The sequence below is a fragment of the Schistocerca nitens genome, chromosome 1 (assembly GCF_023898315.1).
Source record: "Schistocerca nitens isolate TAMUIC-IGC-003100 chromosome 1, iqSchNite1.1, whole genome shotgun sequence".
NCBI classification, from domain to species: domain Eukaryota; kingdom Metazoa; phylum Arthropoda; class Insecta; order Orthoptera; family Acrididae; genus Schistocerca; species Schistocerca nitens.
In genome coordinates this window covers 1,120,454,232-1,120,476,746 of record NC_064614.1, presented here as the reverse complement: position 1 = coordinate 1,120,476,746, position 22,515 = coordinate 1,120,454,232, and the positions used below count along the sequence as shown (strand labels likewise).

Below are 22,515 nucleotides of genomic sequence, written 5' to 3'. Positions count from 1 at the left end.
CACTTCAGAGCTTAGAAAATGCGTACAAAGATTTACTCTGCCACAACAATTCGCAACCACTGAGGTCCACAGCGATGACTGACGGGGTGCTGCCGTCTTTCATCTATCATCATCTGTGATCTTGGCTCAGGCCCGAAAAGACTCGCTATTTGGAAATTTTCGGTTCAAAGTATTACATTGGCCCATTTAAAATTGTGCTGCCCCCTGTGAGAATCGAACTCACGACCCCTGGTTTACAAGACCAGTGCTCTGCCCCTGAGCTAAGGAGGCTGTTGCAGTGTATGCTTCTTTGCGTTCACCACAGCCGTCGAGAAAAATACACTTCAGAGCTTAGAAAATGCGTACAAAGATTTACTCTGCCACAACAATTCGCAACCACTGAGGTCCACAGCGATGACTGACGGGGTGCTGCCGTCTTTCATCTATCATCATCTGTGATCTTGGCTCAGGCCCGAAAAGACTCGCTATTTGGAAATTTTCGGTTCAAAGTATTACATTGGCCCATTTAAAATTGTGCTGCCCCCTGTGAGAATCGAACTCACGACCCCTGGTTTACAAGACCAGTGCTCTGCCCCTGAGCTAAGGAGGCTGTTGCAGTGTATGCTTCTTTGCGTTCACCACAGCCGTCGAGAAAAATACACTTCAGAGCTTAGAAAATGCGTACAAAGATTTACTCTGCCACAACAATTCGCAACCACTGAGGTCCACAGCGATGACTGACGGGGTGCTGCCGTCTTTCATCTATCATCATCTGTGATCTTGGCTCAGGCCCGAAAAGACTCGCTATTTGGAAATTTTCGGTTCAAAGTATTACATTGGCCCATTTAAAATTGTGCTGCCCCCTGTGAGAATCGAACTCACGACCCCTGGTTTACAAGACCAGTGCTCTGCCCCTGAGCTAAGGAGGCTGTTGCAGTGTATGCTTCTTTGCGTTCACCACAGCCGTCGAGAAAAATACACTTCAGAGCTTAGAAAATGCGTACAAAGATTTACTCTGCCACAACAATTCGCAACCACTGAGGTCCACAGCGATGACTGACGGGGTGCTGCCGTCTTTCATCTATCATCATCTGTGATCTTGGCTCAGGCCCGAAAAGACTCGCTATTTGGAAATTTTCGGTTCAAAGTATTACATTGGCCCATTTAAAATTGTGCTGCCCCCTGTGAGAATCGAACTCACGACCCCTGGTTTACAAGACCAGTGCTCTGCCCCTGAGCTAAGGAGGCTGTTGCAGTGTATGCTTCTTTGCGTTCACCACAGCCGTCGAGAAAAATACACTTAAGAGCTTAGAAAATGCGTACAAAGATTTACTCTGCCACAACAATTCGCAACCACTGAGGTCCACAGCGATGACTGACGGGGTGCTGCCGTCTTTCATCTATCATCATCTGTGATCTTGGCTCAGGCCCGAAAAGACTCGCTATTTGGAAATTTTCGGTTCAAAGTATTACATTGGCCCATTTAAAATTGTGCTGCCCCCTGTGAGAATCGAACTCACGACCCCTGGTTTACAAGACCAGTGCTCTGCCCCTGAGCTAATGAGGCTGTTGCAGTGTATGCTTCTTTGCGTTCACCACAGCCGTCGAGAAAAATACACTTCAGAGCTTAGAAAATGCGTACAAAGATTTACTCTGCCACAACAATTCGCAACCACTGAGGTCCACAGCGATGACTGACGGGGTGCTGCCGTCTTTCATCTATCATCATCTGTGATCTTGGCTCAGGCCCGAAAAGACTCGCTATTTGGAAATTTTCGGTTCAAAGTATTACATTGGCCCATTTAAAATTGTGCTGCCCCCTGTGAGAATCGAACTCACGACCCCTGGTTTACAAGACCAGTGCTCTGCCCCTGAGCTAAGGAGGCTGTTGCAGTGTATGCTTCTTTGCGTTCACCACAGCCGTCGAGAAAAATACACTTCAGAGCTTAGAAAATGCGTACAAAGATTTACTCTGCCACAACAATTCGCAACCACTGAGGTCCACAGCGATGACTGACGGGGTGCTGCCGTCTTTCATCTATCATCATCTGTGATCTTGGCTCAGGCCCGAAAAGACTCGCTATTTGGAAATTTTCGGTTCAAAGTATTACATTGGCCCATTTAAAATTGTGCTGCCCCCTGTGAGAATCGAACTCACGACCCCTGGTTTACAAGACCAGTGCTCTGCCCCTGAGCTAAGGAGGCTGTTGCAGTGTATGCTTCTTTGCGTTCACCACAGCCGTCGAGAAAAATACACTTCAGAGCTTAGAAAATGCGTACAAAGATTTACTCTGCCACAACAATTCGCAACCACTGAGGTCCACAGCGATGACTGACGGGGTGCTGCCGTCTTTCATCTATCATCATCTGTGATCTTGGCTCAGGCCCGAAAAGACTCGCTATTTGGAAATTTTCGGTTCAAAGTATTACATTGGCCCATTTAAAATTGTGCTGCCCCCTGTGAGAATCGAACTCACGACCCCTGGTTTACAAGACCAGTGCTCTGCCCCTGAGCTAAGGAGGCTGTTGCAGTGTATGCTTCTTTGCGTTCTCCACAGCCGTCGAGAAAAATACACTTCAGAGCTTAGAAAATGCGTACAAAGATTTACTCTGCCACAACAATTCGCAACCACTGAGGTCCACAGCGATGACTGACGGGGTGCTGCCGTCTTTCATCTATCATCATCTGTGATCTTGGCTCAGGCCCGAAAAGACTCGCTATTTGGAAATTTTCGGTTCAAAGTATTACATTGGCCCATTTAAAATTGTGCTGCCCCCTGTGAGAATCGAACTCACGACCCCTGGTTTACAAGACCAGTGCTCTGCCCCTGAGCTAAGGAGGCTGTTGCAGTGTATGCTTCTTTGCGTTCACCACAGCCGTCGAGAAAAATACACTTCAGAGCTTAGAAAATGCGTACAAAGATTTACTCTGCCACAACAATTCGCAACCACTGAGGTCCACAGCGATGACTGACGGGGTGCTGCCGTCTTTCATCTATCATCATCTGTGATCTTGGCTCAGGCTCGAAAAGACTCGCTATTTGGAAATTTTCGGTTCAAAGTATTACATTGGCCTATTTAAAATTGTGCTGCCCCCTGTGAGAATCGAACTCACGACCCCTGGTTTACAAGACCAGTGCTCTGCCCCTGAGCTAAGGAGGCTGTTGCAGTGTATGCTTCTTTGCGTTCACCACAGCCGTCGAGAAAAATACACTTCAGAGCTTAGAAAATGCGTACAAAGATTTACTCTGCCACAACAATTCGCAACCACTGAGGTCCACAGCGATGACTGACGGGGTGCTGCCGTCTTTCATCTATCATCATCTGTGATCTTGGCTCAGGCCCGAAAAGACTCGCTATTTGGAAATTTTCGGTTCAAAGTATTACATTGGCCCATTTAAAATTGTGCTGCCCCCTGTGAGAATCGAACTCACGACCCCTGGTTTACAAGACCAGTGCTCTGCCCCTGAGCTAAGGAGGCTGTTGCAGTGTATGCTTCTTTGCGTTCACCACAGCTGTCGAGAAAAATACACTTCAGAGCTTAGAAAATGCGTACAAAGATTTACTCTGCCACAACAATTCGCAACCACTGAGGTCCACAGCGATGACTGACGGGGTGCTGCCGTCTTTCATCTATCATCATCTGTGATCTTGGCTCAGGCCCGAAAAGACTCGCTATTTGGAAATTTTCGGTTCAAAGTATTACATTGGCCCATTTAAAATTGTGCTGCCCCCTGTGAGAATCGAACTCACGACCCCTGGTTTACAAGACCAGTGCTCTGCCCCTGAGCTAAGGAGGCTGTTGCAGTGTATGCTTCTTTGCGTTCACCACAACCGTCGAGAAAAATACACTTCAGAGCTTAGAAAATGCGTACAAAGATTTACTCTGCCACAACAATTCGCAACCACTGAGGTCCACAGCGATGACTGACGGGGTGCTGCCGTCTTTCATCTATCATCATCTGTGATCTTGGCTCAGGCCCGAAAAGACTCGCTATTTGGAAATTTTCGGTTCAAAGTATTACATTGGCCCATTTAAAATTGTGCTGCCCCCTGTGAGAATCGAACTCACGACCCCTGGTTTACAAGACCAGTGCTCTGCCCCTGAGCTAAGGAGGCTGTTGCAGTGTATGCTTCTTTGCGTTCACCACAGCCGTCGAGAAAAATACACTTCAGAGCTTAGAAAATGCGTACAAAGATTTACTCTGCCACAACAATTCGCAACCACTGAGGTCCACAGCGATGACTGACGGGGTGCTGCCGTCTTTCATCTATCATCATCTGTGATCTTGGCTCAGGCCCGAAAAGACTCGCTATTTGGAAATTTTCGGTTCAAAGTATTACATTGGCCCATTTAAAATTGTGCTGCCCCCTGTGAGAATCGAACTCACGACCCCTGGTTTACAAGACCAGTGCTCTGCCCCTGAGCTAAGGAGGCTGTTGCAGTGTATGCTTCTTTGCGTTCACCACAGCCGTCGAGAAAAATACACTTCAGAGCTTAGAAAATGCGTACAAAGATTTACTCTGCCACAACAATTCGCAACCACTGAGGTCCACAGCGATGACTGACGGGGTGCTGCCGTCTTTCATCTATCATCATCTGTGATCTTGGCTCAGGCCCGAAAAGACTCGCTATTTGGAAATTTTCGGTTCAAAGTATTACATTGGCCCATTTAAAATTGTGCTGCCCCCTGTGAGAATCGAACTCGCGACCCCTGGTTTACAAGACCAGTGCTCTGCCCCTGAGCTAAGGAGGCTGTTGCAGTGTATGCTTCTTTGCGTTCACCACAGCCGTCGAGAAAAATACACTTCAGAGCTTAGAAAATGCGTACAAAGATTTACTCTGCCACAACAATTCGCAACCACTGAGGTCCACAGCGATGACTGACGGGGTGCTGCCGTCTTTCATCTATCATCATCTGTGATCTTGGCTCAGGCCCGAAAAGACTCGCTATTTGGAAATTTTCGGTTCAAAGTATTACATTGGCCCATTTAAAATTGTGCTGCCCCCTGTGAGAATCGAACTCACGACCCCTGGTTTACAAGACCAGTGCTCTGCCCCTGAGCTAAGGAGGCTGTTGCAGTGTATGCTTCTTTGCGTTCACCACAGCCGTCGAGAAAAATACACTTCAGAGCTTAGAAAATGCGTACAAAGATTTACTCTGCCACAACAATTCGCAACCACTGAGGTCCACAGCGATGACTGACGGGGTGCTGCCGTCTTTCATCTATCATCATCTGTGATCTTGGCTCAGGCCCGAAAAGACTCGCTATTTGGAAATTTTCGGTTCAAAGTATTACATTGGCCCATTTAAAATTGTGCTGCCCCCTGTGAGAATCGAACTCACGACCCCTGGTTTACAAGACCAGTGCTCTGCCCCTGAGCTAAGGAGGCTGTTGCAGTGTATGCTTCTTTGCGTTCACCACAGCCGTCGAGAAAAATACACTTCAGAGCTTAGAAAATGCGTACAAAGATTTACTCTGCCACAACAATTCGCAACCACTGAGGTCCACAGCGATGACTGACGGGGTGCTGCCGTCTTTCATCTATCATCATCTGTGATCTTGGCTCAGGCCCGAAAAGACTCGCTATTTGGAAATTTTCGGTTCAAAGTATTACATTGGCCCATTTAAAATTGTGCTGCCCCCTGTGAGAATCGAACTCACGACCCCTGGTTTACAAGACCAGTGCTCTGCCCCTGAGCTAAGGAGGCTGTTGCAGTGTATGCTTCTTTGCGTTCACCACAGCCGTCGAGAAAAATACACTTCAGAGCTTAGAAAATGCGTACAAAGATTTACTCTGCCACAACAATTCGCAACCACTGAGGTCCACAGCGATGACTGACGGGGTGCTGCCGTCTTTCATCTATCATCATCTGTGATCTTGGCTCAGGCCCGAAAAGACTCGCTATTTGGAAATTTTCGGTTCAAAGTATTACATTGGCCCATTTAAAATTGTGCTGCCCCCTGTGAGAATCGAACTCACGACCCCTGGTTTACAAGACCAGTGCTCTGCCCCTGAGCTAAGGAGGCTGTTGCAGTGTATGCTTCTTTGCGTTCACCACAGCCGTCGAGAAAAATACACTTCAGAGCTTAGAAAATGCGTACAAAGATTTACTCTGCCACAACAATTCGCAACCACTGAGGTCCACAGCGATGACTGACGGGGTGCTGCCGTCTTTCATCTATCATCATCTGTGATCTTGGCTCAGGCCCGAAAAGACTCGCTATTTGGAAATTTTCGGTTCAAAGTATTACATTGGCCCATTTAAAATTGTGCTGCCCCCTGTGAGAATCGAACTCACGACCCCTGGTTTACAAGACCAGTGCTCTGCCCCTGAGCTAAGGAGGCTGTTGCAGTGTATGCTTCTTTGCGTTCACCACAGCCGTCGAGAAAAATACACTTCAGAGCTTAGAAAATGCGTACAAAGATTTACTCTGCCACAACAATTCGCAACCACTGAGGTCCACAGCGATGACTGACGGGGTGCTGCCGTCTTTCATCTATCATCATCTGTGATCTTGGCTCAGGCCCGAAAAGACTCGCTATTTGGAAATTTTCGGTTCAAAGTATTACATTGGCCCATTTAAAATTGTGCTGCCCCCTGTGAGAATCGAACTCACGACCCCTGGTTTACAAGACCAGTGCTCTGCCCCTGAGCTAAGGAGGCTGTTGCAGTGTATGCTTCTTTGCGTTCACCACAGCCGTCGAGAAAAATACACTTCAGAGCTTAGAAAATGCGTACAAAGATTTACTCTGCCACAACAATTCGCAACCACTGAGGTCCACAGCGATGACTGACGGGGTGCTGCCGTCTTTCATCTATCATCATCTGTGATCTTGGCTCAGGCCCGAAAAGACTCGCTATTTGGAAATTTTCGGTTCAAAGTATTACATTGGCCCATTTAAAATTGTGCTGCCCCCTGTGAGAATCGAACTCACGACCCCTGGTTTACAAGACCAGTGCTCTGCCCCTGAGCTAAGGAGGCTGTTGCAGTGTATGCTTCTTTGCGTTCACCACAGCCGTCGAGAAAAATACACTTCAGAGCTTAGAAAATGCGTACAAAGATTTACTCTGCCACAACAATTCGCAACCACTGAGGTCCACAGCGATGACTGACGGGGTGCTGCCGTCTTTCATCTATCATCATCTGTGATCTTGGCTCAGGCCCGAAAAGACTCGCTATTTGGAAATTTTCGGTTCAAAGTATTACATTGGCCCATTTAAAATTGTGCTGCCCCCTGTGAGAATCGAACTCACGACCCCTGGTTTACAAGACCAGTGCTCTGCCCCTGAGCTAAGGAGGCTGTTGCAGTGTATGCTTCTTTGCGTTCACCACAGCCGTCGAGAAAAATACACTTCAGAGCTTAGAAAATGCGTACAAAGATTTACTCTGCCACAACAATTCGCAACCACTGAGGTCCACAGCGATGACTGACGGGGTGCTGCCGTCTTTCATCTATCATCATCTGTGATCTTGGCTCAGGCCCGAAAAGACTCGCTATTTGGAAATTTTCGGTTCAAAGTATTACATTGGCCCATTTAAAATTGTGCTGCCCCCTGTGAGAATCGAACTCACGACCCCTGGTTTACAAGACCAGTGCTCTGCCCCTGAGCTAAGGAGGCTGTTGCAGTGTATGCTTCTTTGCGTTCACCACAGCCGTCGAGAAAAATACACTTCAGAGCTTAGAAAATGCGTACAAAGATTTACTCTGCCACAACAATTCGCAACCACTGAGGTCCACAGCGATGACTGACGGGGTGCTGCCGTCTTTCATCTATCATCATCTGTGATCTTGGCTCAGGCCCGAAAAGACTCGCTATTTGGAAATTTTCGGTTCAAAGTATTACATTGGCCCATTTAAAATTGTGCTGCCCCCTGTGAGAATCGAACTCACGACCCCTGGTTTACAAGACCAGTGCTCTGCCCCTGAGCTAAGGAGGCTGTTGCAGTGTATGCTTCTTTGCGTTCACCACAGCCGTCGAGAAAAATACACTTCAGAGCTTAGAAAATGCGTACAAAGATTTACTCTGCCACAACAATTCGCAACCACTGAGGTCCACAGCGATGACTGACGGGGTGCTGCCGTCTTTCATCTATCATCATCTGTGATCTTGGCTCAGGCCCGAAAAGACTCGCTATTTGGAAATTTTCGGTTCAAAGTATTACATTGGCCCATTTAAAATTGTGCTGCCCCCTGTGAGAATCGAACTCACGACCCCTGGTTTACAAGACCAGTGCTCTGCCCCTGAGCTAAGGAGGCTGTTGCAGTGTATGCTTCTTTGCGTTCACCACAGCCGTCGAGAAAAATACACTTCAGAGCTTAGAAAATGCGTACAAAGATTTACTCTGCCACAACAATTCGCAACCACTGAGGTCCACAGCGATGACTGACGGGGTGCTGCCGTCTTTCATCTATCATCATCTGTGATCTTGGCTCAGGCCCGAAAAGACTCGCTATTTGGAAATTTTCGGTTCAAAGTATTACATTGGCCCATTTAAAATTGTGCTGCCCCCTGTGAGAATCGAACTCACGACCCCTGGTTTACAAGACCAGTGCTCTGCCCCTGAGCTAAGGAGGCTGTTGCAGTGTATGCTTCTTTGCGTTCACCACAGCCGTCGAGAAAAATACACTTCAGAGCTTAGAAAATGCGTACAAAGATTTACTCTGCCACAACAATTCGCAACCACTGAGGTCCACAGCGATGACTGACGGGGTGCTGCCGTCTTTCATCTATCATCATCTGTGATCTTGGCTCAGGCCCGAAAAGACTCGCTATTTGGAAATTTTCGGTTCAAAGTATTACATTGGCCCATTTAAAATTGTGCTGCCCCCTGTGAGAATCGAACTCACGACCCCTGGTTTACAAGACCAGTGCTCTGCCCCTGAGCTAAGGAGGCTGTTGCAGTGTATGCTTCTTTGCGTTCACCACAGCCGTCGAGAAAAATACACTTCAGAGCTTAGAAAATGCGTACAAAGATTTACTCTGCCACAACAATTCGCAACCACTGAGGTCCACAGCGATGACTGACGGGGTGCTGCCGTCTTTCATCTATCATCATCTGTGATCTTGGCTCAGGCCCGAAAAGACTCGCTATTTGGAAATTTTCGGTTCAAAGTATTACATTGGCCCATTTAAAATTGTGCTGCCCCCTGTGAGAATCGAACTCACGACCCCTGGTTTACAAGACCAGTGCTCTGCCCCTGAGCTAAGGAGGCTGTTGCAGTGTATGCTTCTTTGCGTTCACCACAGCCGTCGAGAAAAATACACTTCAGAGCTTAGAAAATGCGTACAAAGATTTACTCTGCCACAACAATTCGCAACCACTGAGGTCCACAGCGATGACTGACGGGGTGCTGCCGTCTTTCATCTATCATCATCTGTGATCTTGGCTCAGGCCCGAAAAGACTCGCTATTTGGAAATTTTCGGTTCAAAGTATTACATTGGCCCATTTAAAATTGTGCTGCCCCCTGTGAGAATCGAACTCACGACCCCTGGTTTACAAGACCAGTGCTCTGCCCCTTTTTTTTTTTTTTTTTTTTTTTTTTTTTTTTTTTCGGGCCTCCATCCACCCCTTATAGCCCGTCCTTCTGCTCGCCATTAATTCACCTTCGTCGGTGTGGCATCAAAGGCCTTTGATTTAAGGAAAATGAAAACGATGTGGATTACATGCTTCGTTTACGATACAAGCATCCATATTAAGGAAATAGTAACTGAAATTTATGGCGGCTCCAGTGCCTTGTGGTAACAGAAAACGTCAAGGAAGTTAAAAGAAAATTGAAAATCCATTGCTTCTAAAATTAAAAAGCTTTGTTCTGAACTCTGCGAAATTGAAAGAGAACTAAAATATTGCTCGAAAGAGAAAACTGAATTTTCTTCTTCTTACGAAATGAAGCTTGATCTCTTGCCAATTGATTACTTCAGTGGTGTTAGTAACTTGTGGTTCGGTCAACATGACATATTATTCGCCTTATAGATGGTCCGTCTGATCTTGAGTGAGTAGCTGCCGAATGTTCGTTAACATGAAATTCAATCAATTGATGTGGTAGTCTCTTTTATTTTTTTTTTTTTTTTTTTTTTTTTTTTTTTTTTTTTTTTTTTTTACGTTACAGTTTTGAGCAGGTAGTTGGCGAAGTTATCCTTATAGTTTTTCGGTTTCATTAGCATATGGTGCTGAGTTGTAAGATAGACACAGAAGTCTTCTTTACTCTTGTCTTCTTTTGTATATAAGTAATGTACAGTAGCGGCTTTTAACCAGTTTAGTGCGTTCCTCCTCGTCCGTGGGTACGGGGTATCGTCCGGCGTCAGAAAGGCAGCAGGTGTTATATATCTGGGCGATGTTCTACTAATGAGTGCTAACTTGTTCGTGATATATTCCCATATATCTTTTATGTTGTCGCACACAAACCTGTGTTCATCAGTATCCATTAAATTACACGTTGTGCACAAAGGTGATTCTGCGAGGTGTATGTTATGTAGTTTGGAGTTAGTTGCCAATTTTCTGTTAACTGCGAAATACCAAGTGGCTTTCAGTGTAGACGGCAAATACGGACAATGGATGTTCTCCCAGATTACCTTCCAGTCGTAAAAGTTGTATTTTTCTTCAATGTTATTTTTCTTCTTATCTTTCATGAGTTCCTGGTACACGTGTTTCACTGTCTTCATTTCTTGTTCGGGGATCCTTGTGTGTACATAACTGTACTCCAGTAAAAACCATTTTAAGTGGTAAAGTCCGTTTGGAATATGTTGCACCGTGATAGGTGGACTGAGGTCGGCCGGAGCTATCTCAGTAAGCAGGTGAGCAGCGAGACTATCAGCTGAGTGTTTCCATTGGTGGAAAGTTGTTGATATACATAAAGCTTGCGCCTTCTTTTCAACATCGACAAGATTTAAGCCACCATTTTCTGTGGCAAGCGTTAAGGTGTCAAACTGAACTTTAAAAATGTGGTGACGGCTGACAAACTGTCCTAATGCTGACATGATTCGTTTTGCAGTGAGTGCAGACATTGGTAAAACTTGAGCGATATAATTGAGTTTCGAGGTGAGGTAGACATTTGCGACCGTTACTTTCTGAATTTCATTTAGTTTCCGTACACTGTGTTCCCGTATGCTGGCACGAATAGTCCGTAGAAGCTTTCGATAGTTGGTTGCAATGGTGTGCCGAATATTACTCTGAAAATCAATTCCAAGGCACTTGAATATCTTCAGCTGACGTAGTTGTCTGTGAGGGTGCGATCCGAGGCCGCGGCCAATATTGAATATTCCGGACTTTGTCCAGTTTAGTTGTGCACCTGACGCGTGCTCATATTGCCTGACTATCTGTAGTGCGGTCTCCACTTCAGTTCTATTTAGTACAAGGAAACCGACATCGTCTGCATACGCCTTGCACACTACTCGGGATCCATGTATGACGATGCCCTGTAAACTTTGCGTCAGGGTAGCTAACAAAGGCTCAATGGCAATCGCAAAAAGCGCCATGGACATTGGGCAGCCCTGCCTGACGGAACTGGCTATCTCGATTGCTCGGGTAGGCTGGCCATTGATGATGACTCTGGATAAATTAGTCGCTACCATCTGTTTTATAATTGCGACGAACCCAGGTGGAAAACCCATCGCATTCATGGTACGAAAGAGATACTGGTGGTTTACCCTGTCAAAGGCTTTGTCGAAGTCCAAAGATATGATGGCACATTTCAGCTTACAGACTTCCGCAATAGAGATTAAATCACGGTAGTCGCACAGAGTCTGTCGAATTTTCCGATCCTTGCCCACGCTGGTCTGGTAAGGGCCAATGATACTGGTCATTGTAGATTTAAGCCTTTGGGCCAAAAGTCTCGCAAAGATTTTATAGTCGCTGTTGAGTAGCGTTATCGGTCTTAGATTTTTTACGTTTGCACTGCCTGAGGTTTTTTTAATTAGAACGATTATGCCTTCACAGAAGCTGGTGGGGATCACGTTGTTGTGGTCTAGAAGTTCGTTACAGATGCAAGTGATCTTCGCCCTTATGGTGTTCCAGAATTTTTGATAGAATTCGGCGGGAATTCCGTCAGGTCCGGGGGATTTATTCTTAGCACTTTTCCAGAGTACATATTCCACGTCTTCTTCGGTCGCCACGTCTAATAGCTTTTCCGCGTCCACGAGACTGACTCTGTTGCGCAAATTATTCAAAAGAGCATCCTGCGCTTGCACGTTAACTTCTTTATTTGACATCAAGGTGGTGAAGTAGTTTAGCACCGCCGCTTTAATCTCGTTGTGCGTAGTCAGCGTTGCGCCATCCTCAGCAATTAACTCCGTCAGTATTTTACGGGACCCTTTCTTACTTTCTTGGATCATATGGTAGACTGAGGTGAGTTCTTGGTGTACAGTTGTCTGGACCCGCGACCTGACTTTGTAGCCTTCTAGCTGCGTCCTCCTTAGGGTTAGGATTTTGGCCTGGATTTTCTTAATTTGTTGACAATTCTCGACAGCCGAAGTACCGAGCATATACAGTTCCCGCAGACAATGAAAATAGAAATTGATCGTCCTTTGAAGCCAAAAGCTCTTTTCCCGTGCGTAGTTCATGAAACACCACCTAATTTTAGGTTTGGCGCACCTCAGCCACCAATCAATGGCCGAATTATAAGAGGCAAATCGTTGCTCACATTCTCGCCAGGTATTGAGGAAGGCTTCTTGACACGCCGAGTCTTGTAGATGTGAAACATTTAATTTCCACAGGCCCCTGTATCGACACGTCCGTTGTCGGTCTAGACTTATAGTACAGATGTATGCAGCATGGTCTGAGAAAGCCACTGGCCATACTTCTGACTGCAGAATGTTATTCCTCAAAGTGGGTGTGACATAAATTCGATCAAGACGGCTTGCCGAATGGGTCGTGATATGGGTAAACCCAGGTGCTGCCCCATGCTTGAGCTCCCAAGAATCAACTAAGCGCAAGTCTCGTACAATTCGTTCCAGTTCAAGTGATTTGTTAAGATTGGGAGTCTGGTCCTTTGCACTGATGACACAGTTAAAGTCGCCTCCGAAGATGACATTGGTGTGGCGGACGCCAAAGAGAGGAACTATTTCTTCTTTAAAAAATTCTGCTCTTTGACGTCTATTACTGGAACCGGATGGGGCATAGACATTAATTAGTCTGTTGTTATAAAAAGTGCCCGCAATGCCCCTACTGTTCGGCAGTTTTGTGACGTCGGTAAAAATGATACCTTCCTTCACAATAAAAGCTGTACCTAATTCGCAACCGGCCCCAGGATTAGTGATCACATTATAACCTGGTATGCAATCAAGTCTGATCTCTGTTACTTCTTGTACAAATAAAATGTCTATATCAGCTGCATATAAAAAGTCCTTTAAGTGTTGCAGTTTAAGAGCGCTACGGATCTTATTAATATTGAGAGTAGCAAGTCGATAGGCCTGTGGCGGAATAGTGGTGGACTAAACAGGAGCAATACCTAAAATCAGTCCGATATCAAACAGAAATAACGCTGGAAAAAACAAGTCACGTCGTGGAAGCACTTTGGAAGCAATTCCAGATAACAAAAACATGTATTGACAGTCACTTTAAAGGCAGAGTTAAAAATAGTCTCCGGTTGAAAAGGGATCAGTCGTGCGTTCTTTGTGCGCGGCAGTTTCTGTCGAGGCGTTATCTTTCTCGTTAACATCGTCGTCGTTGGAGACTGAAGTGACGGCTGTCACCGTTTCGGAAATATCCATACTGTCTACTTCGGCAGTGGATTCTGTATCGTCCGCCCAACTAGTTGGCGGCGGTTGTGTCGAGGTCGTTACCGACTCTGGTGCAGGATTGAGTTTGACCATGCGGACATCACAGTCGGTTCGGAGTTGAGCTGACTGTTCAGGGTTCAGAGGGAGAGCATCTGAGACATTGTCAAGGACTGATGGTAAACTGGCTGAGGGATGATCATGGTTTGTGCTATCAGATGCTTTGTCACTGAGTTGTTCACCTATCTGTTTAGCCTTTTCGCGCAGAACCGGTGCAATCTGTTCTGCACCCTGGCGGGCAACTCTCCGTTTTTTAGTTTTTCTGGGAGACGTACGATTGTGTGGGCCTTGATCGGAACCTGCTGGAGATTCCCCCCGTGGAGTAGCAGCGGCCGATTGGGACGCAGCCGTTTGCATGTCGGATGCCTGTTCTTCTGTGACTACTACGGACGGCGATACTTCTATGGGTTTAGGTGGGGTCTCTTCCGGCGTTGCAACAGTCCCCAGTTGCGTCACTGGCGCAGGCACAACAGTATTTTCACTGATTTCGGTGACCGTGGATGTAGCTGAAAGCCCACGCGCCACGGCGACGTACGTCACAGGCAGTGTTGTCATCGCGGGGGGCCTGGCTGCCTCGCCGGCAGGCAGCTGCGCCACTCGCCTCTGCATGCATTCGGCACGCACGTGACCTGTCGAGTTGCATGCGGCACACGTTCGAGGCTGATCATCGTACATTACTATCGCACGATACCCGCATATGTTAACATAAGACGGGATGTGCTTCTGCAGCTCGATTTTCAATTGCCGCACCCCATTAAGAACCGGGAATTTATGTGCACTAGACCAACGTTCCGCAATATTGCTGATGATTTTACCGTAGGGACAGAGCACTGCGTTGATCTGTTCACTGGTTATTTCAAATGGAAGTTCAAAGAGTCGAACAGTCCGTATTCCTAGGCCGGCATGCGAAACAACAACTTCACCCACATTGCCATCGCTATGTTTAAATTTGAGGATACCACCACAAGATTCAACTATTTTCTCACACATGTCTGATCGAGCTAATTTAACGAAAACGGTGCTACTGACAATCGAAAGATGTATCCCGATTATATCCTCAAGTCCTATCTTTACTTCATCTTCTAACCATTGCTCAACTTCAAAAGATTTAGGTCGGACAAAGTTTCTGTCAAAAGTAAACTTCAATGTGTCTTTCCTACTCGGTTGAGACATCACGAAATCGAGTTCATTTCCAGATTACACCAAAACACTGGTAGACACTGAAGCAAGCGCAGTGACTCACCACACGAAAACAACGACGGCGCGGCGCGCAGCACAGCACGTCCGACCTCGACCGCGTCCGCCGGCTGACTTCCCCCTGAGCTAAGGAGGCTGTTGCAGTTTATGCTTCTTTGCGTTCACCACAGCCGTCGAGAAAAATACACTTCAGAGCTTAGAAAATGCGTACAAAGATTTACTCTGCCACAACAATTCGCAACCACTGAGGTCCACAGCGATGGCTGACGGGGTGCTGCCGTCTTTCATCTATCATCATCTGTGATCTTTGCTCAGGCCCGAAAAGACCCGCTATTTGGAAATTTTCGGTTCAAAGTATTACATTGGCCCATTTAAAATTGTGCTGCCCCCTGTGAGAATCGAACTCACGACCCCTGGTTTACAAGACCAGTGCTCTGCCCCTGAGCTAAGGAGGCTGTTGCAGTGCATGTTTCTTTGCGTTCACCACAGCCGTCGAGAAAAATACACTTCAGAGCTTAGAAAATGCGTACAAAGATTTACTCTGCCACAACAATTCGCAACCACTGAGGTCCACAGCGATGACTGACGGGGTGCTGCCGTCTTTCATCTATCATCATCTGTGATCTTGGCTCAGGCCCGAAAAGACTCGCTATTTGGAAATTTTCGGTTCAAAGTATTACATTGGCCCATTTAAAATTGTGCTGCCCCCTGTGAGAATCGAACTCACGACCCCTGGTTTACAAGACCAGTGCTCTGCCCCTGAGCTAAGGAGGCTGTTGCAGTGTATGCTTCTTTGCGTTCACCACAGCCGTCGAGAAAAATACACTTCAGAGCTTAGAAAATGCGTACAAAGATTTACTCTGCCACAACAATTCGCAACCACTGAGGTCCACAGCGATGACTGACGGGGTGCTGCCGTCTTTCATCTATCATCATCTGTGATCTTGGCTCAGGCCCGAAAAGACTCGCTATTTGGAAATTTTCGGTTCAAAGTATTACATTGGCCCATTTAAAATTGTGCTGCCCCCTGTGAGAATCGAACTCACGACCCCTGGTTTACAAGACCAGTGCTCTGCCCCTGAGCTAAGGAGGCTGTTGCAGTGTATGCTTCTTTGCGTTCACCACAGCCGTCGAGAAAAATACACTTCAGAGCTTAGAAAATGCGTACAAAGATTTACTCTGCCACAACAATTCGCAACCACTGAGGTCCACAGCGATGACTGACGGGGTGCTGCCGTCTTTCATCTATCATCATCTGTGATCTTGGCTCAGGCCCGAAAAGACTCGCTATTTGGAAATTTTCGGTTCAAAGTATTACATTGGCCCATTTAAAATTGTGCTGCCCCCTGTGAGAATCGAACTCACGACCCCTGGTTTACAAGACCAGTGCTCTGCCCCTGAGCTAAGGAGGCTGTTGCAGTGTATGCTTCTTTGCGTTCACCACAGCCGTCGAGAAAAATACACTTCAGAGCTTAGAAAATGCGTACAAAGATTTACTCTGCCACAACAATTCGCAACCACTGAGGTCCACAGCGATGACTGACGGGGTGCTGCCGTCTTTCATCTATCATCATCTGTGATCTTGGCTCAGGCCCGAAAAGACTCGCTATTTGGAAATTTTCGGTTCAAAGTATTACATTGGCCCATTTAAAATTGTGCTGCCCCCTGTGAGAATCGAACTCACGACCCCTGGTTTACAAGACCAGTGCTCTGCCCCTGAGCTAAGGAGGCTGTTGCAGTGTATGCTTCTTTGCGTTCACCACAGCCGTCGAGAAAAATACACTTCAGAGCTTAGAAAATGCGTACAAAGATTTACTCTGCCACAACAATTCGCAACCACTGAGGTCCACAGCGATGACTGACGGGGTGCTGCCGTCTTTCATCTATCATCATCTGTGATCTTGGCTCAGGCCCGAAAAGACTCGCTATTTGGAAATTTTCGGTTCAAAGTATTACATTGGCCCATTTAAAATTGTGCTGCCCCCTGTGAGAATCGAACTCACGACCCCTGGTTTACAAGACCAGTGCTCTGCCCCTGAGCTAAGGAGGCTGTTGCAGTGTATGCTTCTTTGCGTTCACCACAGCCGTCGAGAAAAATACACTTCAGAGCTTAGAAAATGCGTACAAAGATTTACTCTGCCACAACAATTCGCAACCACTGAGGTCCACAGCGATGACTGACGGGGTGCTGCCGTCTTTCATCTATCATCATCTGTGATCTTGGCTCAGGCCCGAAAAGACTCGCTATTTGGAAATTTTCGGTTCAAAGTATTACATTGGCCCATTTAAAATTGTGCTGCCCCCTGTGAGAATCGAACTCACGACCCCTGGTTTACAAGACCAGTGCTCTGCCCCTGAGCTAAGGAGGCTGTTGCAGTGTATGCTTCTTTGCGTTCACCACAGCCGTCGAGAAAAATACACTTCAGAGCTTAGAAAATGCGTACAAAGATTTACTCTGCCACAACAATTCGCAACCACTGAGGTCCACAGCGATGACTGACGGGGTGCTGCCGTCTTTCATCTATCATCATCTGTGATCTTGGCTCAGGCCCGAAAAGACTCGCTATTTGGAAATTTTCGGTTCAAAGTATTACATTGGCCCATTTAAAATTGTGCTGCCCCCTGTGAGAATCGAACTCACGACCCCTGGTTTACAAGACCAGTGCTCTGCCCCTGAGCTAAGGAGGCTGTTGCAGTGTATGCTTCTTTGCGTTCACCACAGCCGTCGAGAAAAATACACTTCAGAGCTTAGAAAATGCGTACAAAGATTTACTCTGCCACAACAATTCGCAACCACTGAGGTCCACAGCGATGACTGACGGGGTGCTGCCGTCTTTCATCTATCATCATCTGTGATCTTGGCTCAGGCCCGAAAAGACTCGCTATTTGGAAATTTTCGGTTCAAAGTATTACATTGGCCCATTTAAAATTGTGCTGCCCCCTGTGAGAATCGAACTCACGACCCCTGGTTTACAAGACCAGTGCTCTGCCCCTGAGCTAAGGAGGCTGTTGCAGTGTATGCTTCTTTGCGTTCACCACAGCCGTCGAGAAAAATACACTTCAGAGCTTAGAAAATGCGTACAAAGATTTACTCTGCCACAACAATTCGCAACCACTGAGGTCCACAGCGATGACTGACGGGGTGCTGCCGTCTTTCATCTATCATCATCTGTGATCTTGGCTCAGGCCCGAAAAGACTCGCTATTTGGAAATTTTCGGTTCAAAGTATTACATTGGCCCATTTAAAATTGTGCTGCCCCCTGTGAGAATCGAACTCACGACCCCTGGTTTACAAGACCAGTGCTCTGCCCCTGAGCTAAGGAGGCTGTTGCAGTGTATGCTTCTTTGCGTTCACCACAGCCGTCGAGAAAAATACACTTCAGAGCTTAGAAAATGCGTACAAAGATTTACTCTGCCACAACAATTCGCAACCACTGAGGTCCACAGCGATGACTGACGGGGTGCTGCCGTCTTTCATCTATCATCATCTGTGATCTTGGCTCAGGCCCGAAAAGACTCGCTATTTGGAAATTTTCGGTTCAAAGTATTACATTGGCCCATTTAAAATTGTGCTGCCCCCTGTGAGAATCGAACTCACGACCCCTGGTTTACAAGACCAGTGCTCTGCCCCTGAGCTAAGGAGGCTGTTGCAGTGTATGCTTCTTTGCGTTCACCACAGCCGTCGAGAAAAATACACTTCAGAGCTTAGAAAATGCGTACAAAGATTTACTCTGCCACAACAATTCGCAACCACTGAGGTCCACAGCGATGACTGACGGGGTGCTGCCGTCTTTCATCTATCATCATCTGTGATCTTGGCTCAGGCCCGAAAAGACTCGCTATTTGGAAATTTTCGGTTCAAAGTATTACATTGGCCCATTTAAAATTGTGCTGCCCCCTGTGAGAATCGAACTCACGACCCCTGGTTTACAAGACCAGTGCTCTGCCCCTGAGCTAAGGAGGCTGTTGCAGTGTATGCTTCTTTGCGTTCACCACAGCCGTCGAGAAAAATACACTTCAGAGCTTAGAAAATGCGTACAAAGATTTACTCTGCCACAACAATTCGCAACCACTGAGGTCCACAGCGATGACTGACGGGGTGCTGCCGTCTTTCATCTATCATCATCTGTGATCTTGGCTCAGGCCCGAAAAGACTCGCTATTTGGAAATTTTCGGTTCAAAGTATTACATTGGCCCATTTAAAATTGTGCTGCCCCCTGTGAGAATCGAACTCACGACCCCTGGTTTACAAGACCAGTGCTCTGCCCCTGAGCTAAGGAGGCTGTTGCAGTGTATGCTTCTTTGCGTTCACCACAGCCGTCGAGAAAAATACACTTCAGAGCTTAGAAAATGCGTACAAAGATTTACTCTGCCACAACAATTCGCAACCACTGAGGTCCACAGCGATGACTGACGGGGTGCTGCCGTCTTTCATCTATCATCATCTGTGATCTTGGCTCAGGCCCGAAAAGACTCGCTATTTGGAAATTTTCGGTTCAAAGTATTACATTGGCCCATTTAAAATTGTGCTGCCCCCTGTGAGAATCGAACTCACGACCCCTGGTTTACAAGACCAGTGCTCTGCCCCTGAGCTAAGGAGGCTGTTGCAGTGTATGCTTCTTTGCGTTCACCACAGCCGTCGAGAAAAATACACTTCAGAGCTTAGAAAATGCGTACAAAGATTTACTCTGCCACAACAATTCGCAACCACTGAGGTCCACAGCGATGACTGACGGGGTGCTGCCGTCTTTCATCTATCATCATCTGTGATCTTGGCTCAGGCCCGAAAAGACTCGCTATTTGGAAATTTTCGGTTCAAAGTATTACATTGGCCCATTTAAAATTGTGCTGCCCCCTGTGAGAATCGAACTCACGACCCCTGGTTTACAAGACCAGTGCTCTGCCCCTGAGCTAAGGAGGCTGTTGCAGTGTATGCTTCTTTGCGTTCACCACAGCCGTCGAGAAAAATACACTTCAGAGCTTAGAAAATGCGTACAAAGATTTACTCTGCCACAACAATTCGCAACCACTGAGGTCCACAGCGATGACTGACGGGGTGCTGCCGTCTTTCATCTATCATCATCTGTGATCTTGGCTCAGGCCCGAAAAGACTCGCTATTTGGAAATTTTCGGTTCAAAGTATTACATTGGCCCATTTAAAATTGTGCTGCCCCCTGTGAGAATCGAACTCACGACCCCTGGTTTACAAGACCAGTGCTCTGCCCCTGAGCTAAGGAGGCTGTTGCAGTGTATGCTTCTTTGCGTTCACCACAGCCGTCGAGAAAAATACACTTCAGAGCTTAGAAAATGCGTACAAAGATTTACTCTGCCACAACAATTCGCAACCACTGAGGTCCACAGCGATGACTGACGGGGTGCTGCCGTCTTTCATCTATCATCATCTGTGATCTTGGCTCAGGCCCGAAAAGACTCGCTATTTGGAAATTTTCGGTTCAAAGTATTACATTGGCCCATTTAAAATTGTGCTGCCCCCTGTGAGAATCGAACTCACGACCCCTGGTTTACAAGACCAGTGCTCTGCCCCTGAGCTAAGGAGGCTGTTGCAGTGTATGCTTCTTTGCGTTCACCACAGCCGTCGAGAAAAATACACTTCAGAGCTTAGAAAATGCGTACAAAGATTTACTCTGCCACAACAATTCGCAACCACTGAGGTCCACAGCGATGACTGACGGGGTGCTGCCGTCTTTCATCTATCATCATCTGTGATCTTGGCTCAGGCCCGAAAAGACTCGCTATTTGGAAATTTTCGGTTCAAAGTATTACATTGGCCCATTTAAAATTGTGCTGCCCCCTGTGAGAATCGAACTCACGACCCCTGGTTTACAAGACCAGTGCTCTGCCCCTGAGCTAAGGAGGCTGTTGCAGTGTATGCTTCTTTGCGTTCACCACAGCCGTCGAGAAAAATACACTTCAGAGCTTAGAAAATGCGTACAAAGATTTACTCTGCCACAACAATTCGCAACCACTGAGGTCCACAGCGATGACTGACGGGGTGCTGCCGTCTTTCATCTATCATCATCTGTGATCTTGGCTCAGGCCCGAAAAGACTCGCTATTTGGAAATTTTCGGTTCAAAGTATTACATTGGCCCATTTAAAATTGTGCTGCCCCCTGTGAGAATCGAACTCACGACCCCTGGTTTACAAGACCAGTGCTCTGCCCCTGAGCTAAGGAGGCTGTTGCAGTGTATGCTTCTTTGCGTTCACCACAGCCGTCGAGAAAAATACACTTCAGAGCTTAGAAAATGCGTACAAAGATTTACTCTGCCACAACAATTCGCAACCACTGAGGTCCACAGCGATGACTGACGGGGTGCTGCCGTCTTTCATCTATCATCATCTGTGATCTTGGCTCAGGCCCGAAAAGACTCGCTATTTGGAAATTTTCGGTTCAAAGTATTACATTGGCCCATTTAAAATTGTGCTGCCCCCTGTGAGAATCGAACTCACGACCCCTGGTTTACAAGACCAGTGCTCTGCCCCTGAGCTAAGGAGGCTGTTGCAGTGTATGCTTCTTTGCGTTCACCACAGCCGTCGAGAAAAATACACTTCAGAGCTTAGAAAATGCGTACAAAGATTTACTCTGCCACAACAATTCGCAACCACTGAGGTCCACAGCGATGACTGACGGGGTGCTGCCGTCTTTCATCTATCATCATCTGTGATCTTGGCTCAGGCCCGAAAAGACTCGCTATTTGGAAATTTTCGGTTCAAAGTATTACATTGGCCCATTTAAAATTGTGCTGCCCCCTGTGAGAATCGAACTCACGACCCCTGGTTTACAAGACCAGTGCTCTGCCCCTGAGCTAAGGAGGCTGTTGCAGTGTATGCTTCTTTGCGTTCACCACAGCCGTCGAGAAAAATACACTTCAGAGCTTAGAAAATGCGTACAAAGATTTACTCTGCCACAACAATTCGCAACCACTGAGGTCCACAGCGATGACTGACGGGGTGCTGCCGTCTTTCATCTATCATCATCTGTGATCTTGGCTCAGGCCCGAAAAGACTCGCTATTTGGAAATTTTCGGTTCAAAGTATTACATTGGCCCATTTAAAATTGTGCTGCCCCCTGTGAGAATCGAACTCACGACCCCTGGTTTACAAGACCAGTGCTCTGCCCCTGAGCTAAGGAGGCTGTTGCAGTGTATGCTTCTTTGCGTTCACCACAGCCGTCGAGAAAAATACACTTCAGAGCTTAGAAAATGCGTACAAAGATTTACTCTGCCACAACAATTCGCAACCACTGAGGTCCACAGCGATGACTGACGGGGTGCTGCCGTCTTTCATCTATCATCATCTGTGATCTTGGCTCAGGCCCGAAAAGACTCGCTATTTGGAAATTTTCGGTTCAAAGTATTACATTGGCCCATTTAAAATTGTGCTGCCCCCTGTGAGAATCGAACTCACGACCCCTGGTTTACAAGACCAGTGCTCTGCCCCTGAGCTAAGGAGGCTGTTGCAGTGTATGCTTCTTTGCGTTCACCACAGCCGTCGAGAAAAATACACTTCAGAGCTTAGAAAATGCGTACAAAGATTTA

At 46.9% G+C, this 22,515-nt stretch overlaps 52 non-coding genes across 52 annotated transcripts; all 52 read right to left on the bottom strand.

Moving 5' to 3' along the window:
• Nucleotides 1-198: 198 nt before the first annotated feature.
• Trnat-ugu (transfer RNA threonine (anticodon UGU)) lies at nt 199-270 on the bottom strand. The gene has a single exon. It is a non-coding gene; the product is annotated as a tRNA-Thr (tRNA).
• A 247-nt stretch (nt 271-517) lies between these two features.
• Trnat-ugu (transfer RNA threonine (anticodon UGU)) lies at nt 518-589 on the bottom strand. The gene has a single exon. It is a non-coding gene; the product is annotated as a tRNA-Thr (tRNA).
• A 247-nt stretch (nt 590-836) lies between these two features.
• Trnat-ugu (transfer RNA threonine (anticodon UGU)) lies at nt 837-908 on the bottom strand. The gene has a single exon. It is a non-coding gene; the product is annotated as a tRNA-Thr (tRNA).
• A 247-nt stretch (nt 909-1,155) lies between these two features.
• Nucleotides 1,156-1,227, bottom strand: Trnat-ugu (transfer RNA threonine (anticodon UGU)). The gene has a single exon. It is a non-coding gene; the product is annotated as a tRNA-Thr (tRNA).
• A 247-nt stretch (nt 1,228-1,474) lies between these two features.
• Trnat-ugu (transfer RNA threonine (anticodon UGU)) lies at nt 1,475-1,546 on the bottom strand. The gene has a single exon. It is a non-coding gene; the product is annotated as a tRNA-Thr (tRNA).
• Nucleotides 1,547-1,793: 247 nt separating this feature from the next.
• Nucleotides 1,794-1,865, bottom strand: Trnat-ugu (transfer RNA threonine (anticodon UGU)). The gene has a single exon. It is a non-coding gene; the product is annotated as a tRNA-Thr (tRNA).
• A 247-nt stretch (nt 1,866-2,112) lies between these two features.
• On the bottom strand, nt 2,113-2,184 carry Trnat-ugu (transfer RNA threonine (anticodon UGU)). The gene has a single exon. It is a non-coding gene; the product is annotated as a tRNA-Thr (tRNA).
• Nucleotides 2,185-2,431: 247 nt separating this feature from the next.
• On the bottom strand, nt 2,432-2,503 carry Trnat-ugu (transfer RNA threonine (anticodon UGU)). Its single transcript has one exon. It is a non-coding gene; the product is annotated as a tRNA-Thr (tRNA).
• Nucleotides 2,504-2,750: 247 nt separating this feature from the next.
• On the bottom strand, nt 2,751-2,822 carry Trnat-ugu (transfer RNA threonine (anticodon UGU)). The gene has a single exon. It is a non-coding gene; the product is annotated as a tRNA-Thr (tRNA).
• A 247-nt stretch (nt 2,823-3,069) lies between these two features.
• Trnat-ugu (transfer RNA threonine (anticodon UGU)) lies at nt 3,070-3,141 on the bottom strand. Its single transcript has one exon. It is a non-coding gene; the product is annotated as a tRNA-Thr (tRNA).
• Nucleotides 3,142-3,388: 247 nt separating this feature from the next.
• On the bottom strand, nt 3,389-3,460 carry Trnat-ugu (transfer RNA threonine (anticodon UGU)). Its single transcript has one exon. It is a non-coding gene; the product is annotated as a tRNA-Thr (tRNA).
• A 247-nt stretch (nt 3,461-3,707) lies between these two features.
• On the bottom strand, nt 3,708-3,779 carry Trnat-ugu (transfer RNA threonine (anticodon UGU)). The gene has a single exon. It is a non-coding gene; the product is annotated as a tRNA-Thr (tRNA).
• A 247-nt stretch (nt 3,780-4,026) lies between these two features.
• Trnat-ugu (transfer RNA threonine (anticodon UGU)) lies at nt 4,027-4,098 on the bottom strand. Its single transcript has one exon. It is a non-coding gene; the product is annotated as a tRNA-Thr (tRNA).
• A 247-nt stretch (nt 4,099-4,345) lies between these two features.
• On the bottom strand, nt 4,346-4,417 carry Trnat-ugu (transfer RNA threonine (anticodon UGU)). The gene has a single exon. It is a non-coding gene; the product is annotated as a tRNA-Thr (tRNA).
• A 247-nt stretch (nt 4,418-4,664) lies between these two features.
• Nucleotides 4,665-4,736, bottom strand: Trnat-ugu (transfer RNA threonine (anticodon UGU)). Its single transcript has one exon. It is a non-coding gene; the product is annotated as a tRNA-Thr (tRNA).
• A 247-nt stretch (nt 4,737-4,983) lies between these two features.
• On the bottom strand, nt 4,984-5,055 carry Trnat-ugu (transfer RNA threonine (anticodon UGU)). The gene has a single exon. It is a non-coding gene; the product is annotated as a tRNA-Thr (tRNA).
• A 247-nt stretch (nt 5,056-5,302) lies between these two features.
• Nucleotides 5,303-5,374, bottom strand: Trnat-ugu (transfer RNA threonine (anticodon UGU)). Its single transcript has one exon. It is a non-coding gene; the product is annotated as a tRNA-Thr (tRNA).
• A 247-nt stretch (nt 5,375-5,621) lies between these two features.
• On the bottom strand, nt 5,622-5,693 carry Trnat-ugu (transfer RNA threonine (anticodon UGU)). The gene has a single exon. It is a non-coding gene; the product is annotated as a tRNA-Thr (tRNA).
• A 247-nt stretch (nt 5,694-5,940) lies between these two features.
• On the bottom strand, nt 5,941-6,012 carry Trnat-ugu (transfer RNA threonine (anticodon UGU)). The gene has a single exon. It is a non-coding gene; the product is annotated as a tRNA-Thr (tRNA).
• Nucleotides 6,013-6,259: 247 nt separating this feature from the next.
• Trnat-ugu (transfer RNA threonine (anticodon UGU)) lies at nt 6,260-6,331 on the bottom strand. Its single transcript has one exon. It is a non-coding gene; the product is annotated as a tRNA-Thr (tRNA).
• A 247-nt stretch (nt 6,332-6,578) lies between these two features.
• On the bottom strand, nt 6,579-6,650 carry Trnat-ugu (transfer RNA threonine (anticodon UGU)). The gene has a single exon. It is a non-coding gene; the product is annotated as a tRNA-Thr (tRNA).
• A 247-nt stretch (nt 6,651-6,897) lies between these two features.
• Trnat-ugu (transfer RNA threonine (anticodon UGU)) lies at nt 6,898-6,969 on the bottom strand. Its single transcript has one exon. It is a non-coding gene; the product is annotated as a tRNA-Thr (tRNA).
• A 247-nt stretch (nt 6,970-7,216) lies between these two features.
• Nucleotides 7,217-7,288, bottom strand: Trnat-ugu (transfer RNA threonine (anticodon UGU)). Its single transcript has one exon. It is a non-coding gene; the product is annotated as a tRNA-Thr (tRNA).
• Nucleotides 7,289-7,535: 247 nt separating this feature from the next.
• Trnat-ugu (transfer RNA threonine (anticodon UGU)) lies at nt 7,536-7,607 on the bottom strand. The gene has a single exon. It is a non-coding gene; the product is annotated as a tRNA-Thr (tRNA).
• Nucleotides 7,608-7,854: 247 nt separating this feature from the next.
• Nucleotides 7,855-7,926, bottom strand: Trnat-ugu (transfer RNA threonine (anticodon UGU)). Its single transcript has one exon. It is a non-coding gene; the product is annotated as a tRNA-Thr (tRNA).
• A 247-nt stretch (nt 7,927-8,173) lies between these two features.
• On the bottom strand, nt 8,174-8,245 carry Trnat-ugu (transfer RNA threonine (anticodon UGU)). Its single transcript has one exon. It is a non-coding gene; the product is annotated as a tRNA-Thr (tRNA).
• A 247-nt stretch (nt 8,246-8,492) lies between these two features.
• Trnat-ugu (transfer RNA threonine (anticodon UGU)) lies at nt 8,493-8,564 on the bottom strand. The gene has a single exon. It is a non-coding gene; the product is annotated as a tRNA-Thr (tRNA).
• Nucleotides 8,565-8,811: 247 nt separating this feature from the next.
• Trnat-ugu (transfer RNA threonine (anticodon UGU)) lies at nt 8,812-8,883 on the bottom strand. Its single transcript has one exon. It is a non-coding gene; the product is annotated as a tRNA-Thr (tRNA).
• A 247-nt stretch (nt 8,884-9,130) lies between these two features.
• Nucleotides 9,131-9,202, bottom strand: Trnat-ugu (transfer RNA threonine (anticodon UGU)). Its single transcript has one exon. It is a non-coding gene; the product is annotated as a tRNA-Thr (tRNA).
• Nucleotides 9,203-15,341: 6,139 nt separating this feature from the next.
• Trnat-ugu (transfer RNA threonine (anticodon UGU)) lies at nt 15,342-15,413 on the bottom strand. Its single transcript has one exon. It is a non-coding gene; the product is annotated as a tRNA-Thr (tRNA).
• Nucleotides 15,414-15,660: 247 nt separating this feature from the next.
• Trnat-ugu (transfer RNA threonine (anticodon UGU)) lies at nt 15,661-15,732 on the bottom strand. The gene has a single exon. It is a non-coding gene; the product is annotated as a tRNA-Thr (tRNA).
• Nucleotides 15,733-15,979: 247 nt separating this feature from the next.
• Nucleotides 15,980-16,051, bottom strand: Trnat-ugu (transfer RNA threonine (anticodon UGU)). Its single transcript has one exon. It is a non-coding gene; the product is annotated as a tRNA-Thr (tRNA).
• A 247-nt stretch (nt 16,052-16,298) lies between these two features.
• Trnat-ugu (transfer RNA threonine (anticodon UGU)) lies at nt 16,299-16,370 on the bottom strand. Its single transcript has one exon. It is a non-coding gene; the product is annotated as a tRNA-Thr (tRNA).
• A 247-nt stretch (nt 16,371-16,617) lies between these two features.
• Nucleotides 16,618-16,689, bottom strand: Trnat-ugu (transfer RNA threonine (anticodon UGU)). The gene has a single exon. It is a non-coding gene; the product is annotated as a tRNA-Thr (tRNA).
• A 247-nt stretch (nt 16,690-16,936) lies between these two features.
• Nucleotides 16,937-17,008, bottom strand: Trnat-ugu (transfer RNA threonine (anticodon UGU)). The gene has a single exon. It is a non-coding gene; the product is annotated as a tRNA-Thr (tRNA).
• A 247-nt stretch (nt 17,009-17,255) lies between these two features.
• Trnat-ugu (transfer RNA threonine (anticodon UGU)) lies at nt 17,256-17,327 on the bottom strand. The gene has a single exon. It is a non-coding gene; the product is annotated as a tRNA-Thr (tRNA).
• Nucleotides 17,328-17,574: 247 nt separating this feature from the next.
• Trnat-ugu (transfer RNA threonine (anticodon UGU)) lies at nt 17,575-17,646 on the bottom strand. Its single transcript has one exon. It is a non-coding gene; the product is annotated as a tRNA-Thr (tRNA).
• A 247-nt stretch (nt 17,647-17,893) lies between these two features.
• Trnat-ugu (transfer RNA threonine (anticodon UGU)) lies at nt 17,894-17,965 on the bottom strand. Its single transcript has one exon. It is a non-coding gene; the product is annotated as a tRNA-Thr (tRNA).
• Nucleotides 17,966-18,212: 247 nt separating this feature from the next.
• On the bottom strand, nt 18,213-18,284 carry Trnat-ugu (transfer RNA threonine (anticodon UGU)). Its single transcript has one exon. It is a non-coding gene; the product is annotated as a tRNA-Thr (tRNA).
• Nucleotides 18,285-18,531: 247 nt separating this feature from the next.
• Trnat-ugu (transfer RNA threonine (anticodon UGU)) lies at nt 18,532-18,603 on the bottom strand. Its single transcript has one exon. It is a non-coding gene; the product is annotated as a tRNA-Thr (tRNA).
• A 247-nt stretch (nt 18,604-18,850) lies between these two features.
• Trnat-ugu (transfer RNA threonine (anticodon UGU)) lies at nt 18,851-18,922 on the bottom strand. Its single transcript has one exon. It is a non-coding gene; the product is annotated as a tRNA-Thr (tRNA).
• Nucleotides 18,923-19,169: 247 nt separating this feature from the next.
• On the bottom strand, nt 19,170-19,241 carry Trnat-ugu (transfer RNA threonine (anticodon UGU)). Its single transcript has one exon. It is a non-coding gene; the product is annotated as a tRNA-Thr (tRNA).
• A 247-nt stretch (nt 19,242-19,488) lies between these two features.
• On the bottom strand, nt 19,489-19,560 carry Trnat-ugu (transfer RNA threonine (anticodon UGU)). Its single transcript has one exon. It is a non-coding gene; the product is annotated as a tRNA-Thr (tRNA).
• A 247-nt stretch (nt 19,561-19,807) lies between these two features.
• On the bottom strand, nt 19,808-19,879 carry Trnat-ugu (transfer RNA threonine (anticodon UGU)). The gene has a single exon. It is a non-coding gene; the product is annotated as a tRNA-Thr (tRNA).
• Nucleotides 19,880-20,126: 247 nt separating this feature from the next.
• On the bottom strand, nt 20,127-20,198 carry Trnat-ugu (transfer RNA threonine (anticodon UGU)). Its single transcript has one exon. It is a non-coding gene; the product is annotated as a tRNA-Thr (tRNA).
• A 247-nt stretch (nt 20,199-20,445) lies between these two features.
• Nucleotides 20,446-20,517, bottom strand: Trnat-ugu (transfer RNA threonine (anticodon UGU)). Its single transcript has one exon. It is a non-coding gene; the product is annotated as a tRNA-Thr (tRNA).
• A 247-nt stretch (nt 20,518-20,764) lies between these two features.
• Trnat-ugu (transfer RNA threonine (anticodon UGU)) lies at nt 20,765-20,836 on the bottom strand. The gene has a single exon. It is a non-coding gene; the product is annotated as a tRNA-Thr (tRNA).
• Nucleotides 20,837-21,083: 247 nt separating this feature from the next.
• Trnat-ugu (transfer RNA threonine (anticodon UGU)) lies at nt 21,084-21,155 on the bottom strand. Its single transcript has one exon. It is a non-coding gene; the product is annotated as a tRNA-Thr (tRNA).
• Nucleotides 21,156-21,402: 247 nt separating this feature from the next.
• Nucleotides 21,403-21,474, bottom strand: Trnat-ugu (transfer RNA threonine (anticodon UGU)). Its single transcript has one exon. It is a non-coding gene; the product is annotated as a tRNA-Thr (tRNA).
• A 247-nt stretch (nt 21,475-21,721) lies between these two features.
• Nucleotides 21,722-21,793, bottom strand: Trnat-ugu (transfer RNA threonine (anticodon UGU)). The gene has a single exon. It is a non-coding gene; the product is annotated as a tRNA-Thr (tRNA).
• Nucleotides 21,794-22,040: 247 nt separating this feature from the next.
• On the bottom strand, nt 22,041-22,112 carry Trnat-ugu (transfer RNA threonine (anticodon UGU)). The gene has a single exon. It is a non-coding gene; the product is annotated as a tRNA-Thr (tRNA).
• Nucleotides 22,113-22,359: 247 nt separating this feature from the next.
• Nucleotides 22,360-22,431, bottom strand: Trnat-ugu (transfer RNA threonine (anticodon UGU)). Its single transcript has one exon. It is a non-coding gene; the product is annotated as a tRNA-Thr (tRNA).
• Nucleotides 22,432-22,515: the final 84 nt, after the last annotated feature.